This window comes from Melospiza melodia, chromosome 1 (assembly GCF_035770615.1).
Source record: "Melospiza melodia melodia isolate bMelMel2 chromosome 1, bMelMel2.pri, whole genome shotgun sequence".
In the NCBI taxonomy this organism is placed as follows: domain Eukaryota; kingdom Metazoa; phylum Chordata; class Aves; order Passeriformes; family Passerellidae; genus Melospiza; species Melospiza melodia.
In genome coordinates this window covers 25,016,573-25,024,121 of record NC_086194.1, presented here as the reverse complement: position 1 = coordinate 25,024,121, position 7,549 = coordinate 25,016,573, and the positions used below count along the sequence as shown (strand labels likewise).

General features: G+C 36.2%; 1 long non-coding RNA gene across 1 annotated transcript in view; it reads right to left on the bottom strand.

Moving 5' to 3' along the window:
• Window positions 1-205: 205 nt before the first annotated feature.
• LOC134429440 (uncharacterized) overlaps window positions 206-7,549 on the bottom strand; it is an 83,796-nt gene continuing 76,452 nt past the window's right edge. The window contains exon 4 of the long non-coding RNA XR_010030590.1: window positions 206-3,787. This is a non-coding gene — a long non-coding RNA (uncharacterized LOC134429440). The remainder of the gene's footprint in view (window positions 3,788-7,549) is intronic.

Here is a 7,549-nt window from a genome sequence, read left to right as displayed (position 1 = left end):
GCTGGTACCCTAATGTACCTTCAAAGGCAACCAATCTGTCTATCTTCAAGAAGAAAACACTATCACACACATAAAGGTCTCTATTAATGTTTGTTTTTCTGTTTTTCTTGTAAATGTTGTATTTTTTTTCCTTTTCATCATATGAAATTGTGATAAATGAGAATGAAGTATATGGTTTTCCTCTGTAAATGATAAATATTAGCAAAGTAAAGTACAAAGCATCAGTCTCACAGGTAATGGACTAGTGAAAATCACAGGGATTTAATTAGGGAACTGGTTACAGCAGATATCGCAGACTGGAATAATTTCTTGTTTATCACCTCATATGAATTATTTAACACAAATCAAGGGAGTTATTCCAGATTTTAAGTCATATTATGAAGATCTAGATGTTATCCAGCATCAAATTGTAATGACAGAGTTCTAAGCACTTGGAGTAATAAATATTATAGAATACTCTTTGTTGTAAAAATACATAGCCTTCCTCTGTGACTTTGTTCTTTGCAAAACATTTAAGGAAATTATGCATGTGAAACTCTGCTGATTTTAGCGCTTAAATGTCAGGCAGAAAATATCATTGTAAATTTCTTTTACAATGCATTTTGTAAAGGAAAGGTCTGACTGGGCCTCTGGCCAGGTAACTAATGAATCTCAAAGTAACCCATGAAACTCAAAGTAACTCCAAACAGTACTTAACTCTCCTGGCAAACACGATTATTCCTACCTTTGATTCTCTTTCCAGCCTTACATGTTTGCTGGAATAATTCCCTTTGTGACAAGGACGTACATAAAATACACCTGTGCTAATCTTGCCATAACATATTCCTAACAGCAAAATGCTATGAGAGTTTGTGTAGTTATCAGCAGCACCACATGGTGTCTGTAGTGCTAAAGAAAAGAATTAATATGAAATACACTTTGAAATATTTCAGCGGTGGATTTTCTTTTTTCGTTTTTTTTTTTGAAACCTGACTCCACTCATGCAGTACAAAAGATGGAGAAAGTAGTGAAAGTAATACAACATTTGCTGCTTTCTAACAGGTGCATTATAGGAAAGTGTCCAGGGATGAGAACCTAGAAACATGGAAAGACAGGGCTTGGAGGGATCTCAAATTGTTGTCTGGCACTGCAGCTGTATTTATGTCATTCTTGGCAAGTATTTGAGAAAAACACATGGATGATGAGAGGAGAAGAATAAGAGTAAGATTTCTCTATGTCTTCAAGGAATTCCTTCCAGAGTTTCACTAGAATTAGCACTGGATTTATTTTTATTTTTTTTAACTCAGTCTTTCTTGCTCAATGTTCCATCCTATGGATCTTGAGAACAAGTCTTTCCTTTACTCTTTCAATATGCTCCTGTGAATTTTGTCGAGTTAGTCAACATCTTTCTTGAAGTACAGTGCCTCAGACTGAACTCAGTTCATCAAAGGAGACCTCCGAACAGAGTAGGCGTAATTACTTTTGTTCTTTGCTGGCTCAAATTATATGTTCCATCTTAGGGTTGTGTTTGTATTTCCTTAACATTTTTAATTTTTATTCAGCTTTCCACTTCTAAAAAGTCTCCCTTCTCTTTTTCTGTGTAACAGACAAATTTGTGTCTTGTCCAATAATTTTTCTGGATCAAAGGAAGTACCTCATTGTCCCTGCACTGGGACTTGCCAGAGCTTTATCTCCAAATTTCAAGGATTCACAAAAACTGGTTCTATTCTCAAAGTGATCATGTCTTCAGAATATGAGCACTAGTGATGATAATAAAGATATCTGAATGCAGCTGAGACCTCTGTAGGACTTCACTCAATGCATCTTCCCTTCTTACAGGTAATGACTCACAGTCCTCTCAGGGGATGTCTTTCCACTCATTGTCCAATTATTTAATCTAGACTATACTTACCTAGTCTGATGGTGGATTAATTAATGCTACTGATTGCAATTTGTTTCCTGGTTTGCTTGTTTGTTTGGGTTTTGGTAGGGTTTTGGTTTTGTTTTGTTTTGTTTCATGACTGGCATTTTTTTCAGGTTAACTGAAGTGTTGATACCAGGGATTTTGATTCTGTGGCCCTTCCTTTTAATTTTTTAAGACAAGCATGTTTTATGTTGATGAATACCACATTTCTCCTTCAATAACTAAAAATAATTTTTAGCAGTGCAGAGAATTATCCAACCATCTTTAGGTATATCATGGGATGAAGTCATCAGAACCAGATGAATCAAGTAAATTAAAGACTTGAAGATGAGGTCTTTCTTTCCTGCCACATCTAAATTCTGCTACCTCACTTGATAGTGCTCTTTTTAATGAAGAATATCTTAGCAAAAATCATTATCTTATCATTCCCTTTACCTTTTTTTTGGTGTGCTTTATCTTAATTGCAGCTCATTCTATTCCTTGTCTTTCCAAGCAGTTGTGCTATAACTCTGTATTAACACCTGGTAGGTCGGCTTTCTTTTTGTTTTTGCCTTATAACTCAAGTACATGATTGGTAATTTTTTTGTCAAAATGATCTTATACTATACTTCCTATGCCCCTCCACAACTGGATAATTAACACCTGCCCTTAGTAATAATTACCTATTATTCTTGTTCCCTTCTAATTTTAGCACTGAGAAAATTATAAAGAAATCCTCAGAGTTTAATGGTGTTTGCCTTTCTGAAATTTGGAACTCAGGCTGTTTTTTCATTTCTTCTTCCCTAATGATCATAAACTTCAGCATTTAATGACCATTCTCACCTCAGTTGCCTTTTAGTCTGAGAGAGGAATTTTCTGCTCTTTATCAGAATTATCCCTCACAAACCATCACCTCTAGTTGCTCTCCCCACCTATGGATCATGACCTACCCTTCATGAGCTGGATGGGAAGTCTGTACTTCAAGTCTAGTTTATATCTGAGTGAAATCCACTATTGTCAAAGTGTAACATGAGGGATGCTCCTCTAAGAATTTGCAAAAAACCTTCATGCCTATTATCTTCTGTGTTCATCAGCACCATGAAATTTCTATTTTTCTCTTCATTAATCATCACTGTGAAACTTTCAGCAGAACGCGTTAACAACTAAGTCAAATATTGGTTTCTATCCCTGACTTAAAGGGGAAAGATTGCTTCCTTTTTCCCTTGCATCTAATTTATGAACAAGTTATTCCCTTGTGGAATAGTATTTATTCACATAAGTTATCTCCCCAATTCTCTGCCAAGCCATGGCTGTGCACAAATGACAAAACCTTCAGGACTCAGGCTGAAAGCCTGTTACAAAATGTGTATCTTAATCCCACGTTAGATTTTGACTCAGTCTTTGTTCAAAGTCATAGTATTGTATCCTGTTTCTTCTCTACATTTTTGATTTTTATTGGCGTTTTAACCATGTTTATGCACTTCTCCTATTTAAGAAGACTCAGTATAACTATTATTTAAAAAGAAATTTATCCCTCATTTGGAAATACACTTGCATTTAATGGACAAATTATTTGCATGGATAGTTCACACATTATTTAAGGCCTATGCAAGTCTATTTGAGACGTGCAATCATTTAAATTATAAGTAAGGGATAAAAATAAAGTGAAACCTGATCCTTCCATTTTTAATTCCTGTAAATAGCACGTATATCCTCTCGATCCATGCTAAGAGATGCAGAGCAAGGTCTGCAGATTTTCAGCAGGATTTTTGCTCCTTCATGAATAATAATAAAAGTATTTGTTTTATTAGTGAGCTGGTGATTGAATGATTTTCTTGCTGATCCTTTTAAGACACACATTTTCTTTTGGGGTTTTTCTGTCTTTTGGGAGTCCTTCTCTGGTACCTGGAAGATAAAAAATTCAAGATTTATTATCAAAATTTTTGTAAAAATAGCTTATTTAATCACCACCCACAACACATTCACAGCTGAAAGCTTGATTCTGGAGTGGTGTGAAAGTAGTTATGAGGAGAATTATAATAAGAAAAGAAATCACTGACAATATAGCTCTACTAAAAAATTACACAAAAGTTAAGCTACTAAGTTCTTTCTGTCACACTCCACTGCCTTTCTAGGGAGTCTTTAAAGTATTTTCAAGAGTTGAAATTGCAGAGCAAGCCAGTGTCCATTATGATGACAGGCACAGTATATACCAAGCCATTGGCTGACTGGGGTGTTTGCTAGGGACGTGAGTTGGGTGTAGTAATGACTTTCAAGCTCTGGAGTTTTTGAGGAAGCACTGAAATCACCTAGAGGGGGATGTATTGCCACCCTTGGAAGATGTTTGCATATCCCATAGTTTTTGGTTAGATCACAGCGGATGGCCTATACTTTATTGCAACTTTACCCATGAGCAGTAGTGACCAATCCCACATCATGCATTATGTCTCCAACATAAGCCCATACTTAACAAACAAAAGGTGAAACAAAAATGTAACATGTCCATCTTCTTCCTGTCACATGAAAATACTACCCTCGTGGTGACCACTGAGAAACAAAACCACATTGCAATTGTTAGTGATACAAATCTGACTTCTCTGCCCTTGACTAATTCCAGTGGGCCACCAGATAGCAGTTGCTGGGAATAGATGGTCCTGGCAGCAGCAGGGGGCAAGAAGGACATTTCTGTAATGGTTACAGCATGAAATGTGGGGCTCTGACTACTCTGAAACTACTTTTAGATGGTTTTTTACATCTGAACTGAGGCACTGGAAGACTGAAGGCTCTATCGAGCAGTCACTCTCTTCTGCCTTTATACATCCTGTAGGGTACCAGAGCCATTTTCAAATATCAGATGGTTAGGGCACTTTTATGAAACCAAGCCATCAACCAGACACAACTACCAGTGCATGGTGGCCCAGTGCTGAATCAAGGTACTTCAAAGAAGAAGCAGAAGAAGAGAAGAGAAGAGAAGAGAAGAGAAGAGAAGAGAAGAGAAGAGAAGAGAAGAGAAGAGAAGAGAAGAGAAGAGAAGAGAAGAGAAGAGAAGAGAGAAGAGAGCAAGACAACGTTTTCAGACTGAGATGATGCCCAAATCCTTGTTTTTATAAGGACTCTGAAGTTCTGAGTAATGGAAACAGATCTTGAGTCCAGGAGCATCAAGATAATTATATACTCGCCCCAAATCAGTTATGCAGCTTGGAAATAGTTGGTTTGCATCCTGTTTCCAGAAGTATAATATACAAAATAAATTCTATTTCTATTCTTATATAAATGAAAACAATAAATTTTTAAAAAATTCAACACAGTGCTTACAGAAATCAGAAGGAGCTGGCATATTTCTCTTATTGACTTTTCAATGTGTTATGTGTACTCTGTTGTTTATGCCAATAGAATCTCACTACTTTTCAGACCTGAATTAACCTGCTGTAAAATTTGCAGTCTGGTCTATCTCACACTACATTAAGCATGGTATATTTTCCATAAATTCATATGCCTTTAAATTGTTGAATTAAAGGAAGGTCTCATATAAAACAGCACAGTGGTAAATAATATGAGAGTATATTTAACTTTCATATTTTATGAACATTTGCCTCACATTTCTGCTTGAATGGTATCACTCTACTTTCTAAAGGAAAATATGCACTGATGGAACTTTGCTTGGGACCCAACTTCACACAGCTTTAATGGAAAATGGCACACTCTGCTGGCAGCACTTTTCCCAGGATTTTTAAGTAATTCTGTGAGGAACAATGCAATTTCAAAATTGCTAACTACCAGGTTGCTCAGAATTCATTGCTCATTGTCACCATCATAGTGATTCAGAAATTGTTTATCTCTATTTCTTAAAAAAAATTAAATTAGGTTAACTTACAGGTGCAAAACACATATTTAAAACACTTCATATATTTAAGATACATGGTTAAAATACATAGTTTTGTGTATAAGCAAATCTTTCAGGAATTTGGGGAATTCAATGCAGTCAGCAGAATGACTCCTCAAATCTGGATCACTTGGGAAATTTAACTCCAAAGCAACTGGATGTCACTCACAGTTTTATCAGAGTTTTATGTTTAACTGCCTTCCTAACAGTAAGAATATTGACTTTTATCAGGACATTTTTTACCTTGCCTATACAGGATATGCTCTATTTGAACCACAAAGAACTAAAGTAGAGTAACCTACACTTCAGAACTCCTCAGAGTAAACAGGCTCCATCAAAAAGTAGCCAAATGGATTGGGATAGTAATTTAAACATTGTGAGATGAGATAAAAATGACTGCACTAGAAAGAATTCAAGGTACTCCAGTCAGCAGGCTGGCACAATTTGGTCCTGGTGTAACTCATAACTGACTCAAATTATTTAAGCTGCATGCACTTCAGTGAAAGTTTACAATCTTTCCCACTTCCTAATAGATCTTAATATTGTCCCTGAGATTGCTTAATCAGCTGTATAATGGTTTGTGCTTAATCTTCATCCTGCACCTTGGTCTGAGCTTGCCCTTGGATGTGGGAGCATTTTAAAGATGCTATAGTGGAAGCATTGATCCTATCCGCATAACAGCTCACATTTTGCCTCAAGAACCTTCCCTTCCTTCCCCTTCTCCTGCTGTCTTTGTTGCTCAGTGCTCTGAAAACCAGCTTTGGCCTGGGATGCTTTGGGAGACATCTCAAGAAAAAAGTCTACCAGTTTTGTACTAAGCAATGAAATCCATAGACACCACAAATTTAACCATAGGTGCCTGAAAAATTATTTTTCTGCCACCATTGGCTGCATTTTTCTCTAATCATGGGCCAAAAAAGGTCGTTTTTTCATTTCGAAAGGGCTCATCTTAGATGAGGGAAGTTTTGCTTTGGTTCCTTCTTTCCAGAAGATACTCTTTCCCCAGAAAATCCTGATGTGAATAAGCTGTCAGGGGAACTATTCTATGGCACATTTTTGTGTCTCCTCATGTCCTCCAGTTGATCATTTTGCCCATGAGATAAGGATATGTGCCTCAGAGTGACAAGCTGTCTTTTCCATGGACATGTGTGTGTTTTGCTTCTTTACAAAAACCTTACCATCTGACACCTATTGTAGTGAACCACAGTATCCCACACCCATGGTGAATTTCAAACACCATTCTGGTTTCTTAGAGGGTTTTGCTTTTATTTCTAGAACATATCACTTGGAAATTCACTTCAGCCTAGCTACCATGTTGCACCTCTATAAACAATCAATTAAAAAAAAATCATAGATATAATCATTAATTGCCGCATGTAATATTAAAAGACAAAATATGTCTCTCCTATGAAGTAAATATTAAAAAGAAACCTACATGTTTTGAAGTTGAAATTTATATTTTGCTTTTGAATTTCTAACCTATTTTGCTGTTTTTTTCAAACTTCTCAATGCAACAGCACCAGGATCTTATCAGACTCTAGGCTGTGCTGCTGCACTCCAACACTTCTAAAGTTTTTGTCTTTTGCTCTAGCTTTTCTTAAGTCTTATCATGAGTTATATCTTACCCTTGTAAAACGTAACAGAAAAAAATCTATTCATAACTGAAATGGTACATTTTTCTCAATCCATCTTGAAAATTTGTGCTTATAACCGAAGAAATTTCACAGCAGACAGACATCATGCAGTCAAATGGAACCTTCATGTTGCATGATAGCAATACCAAC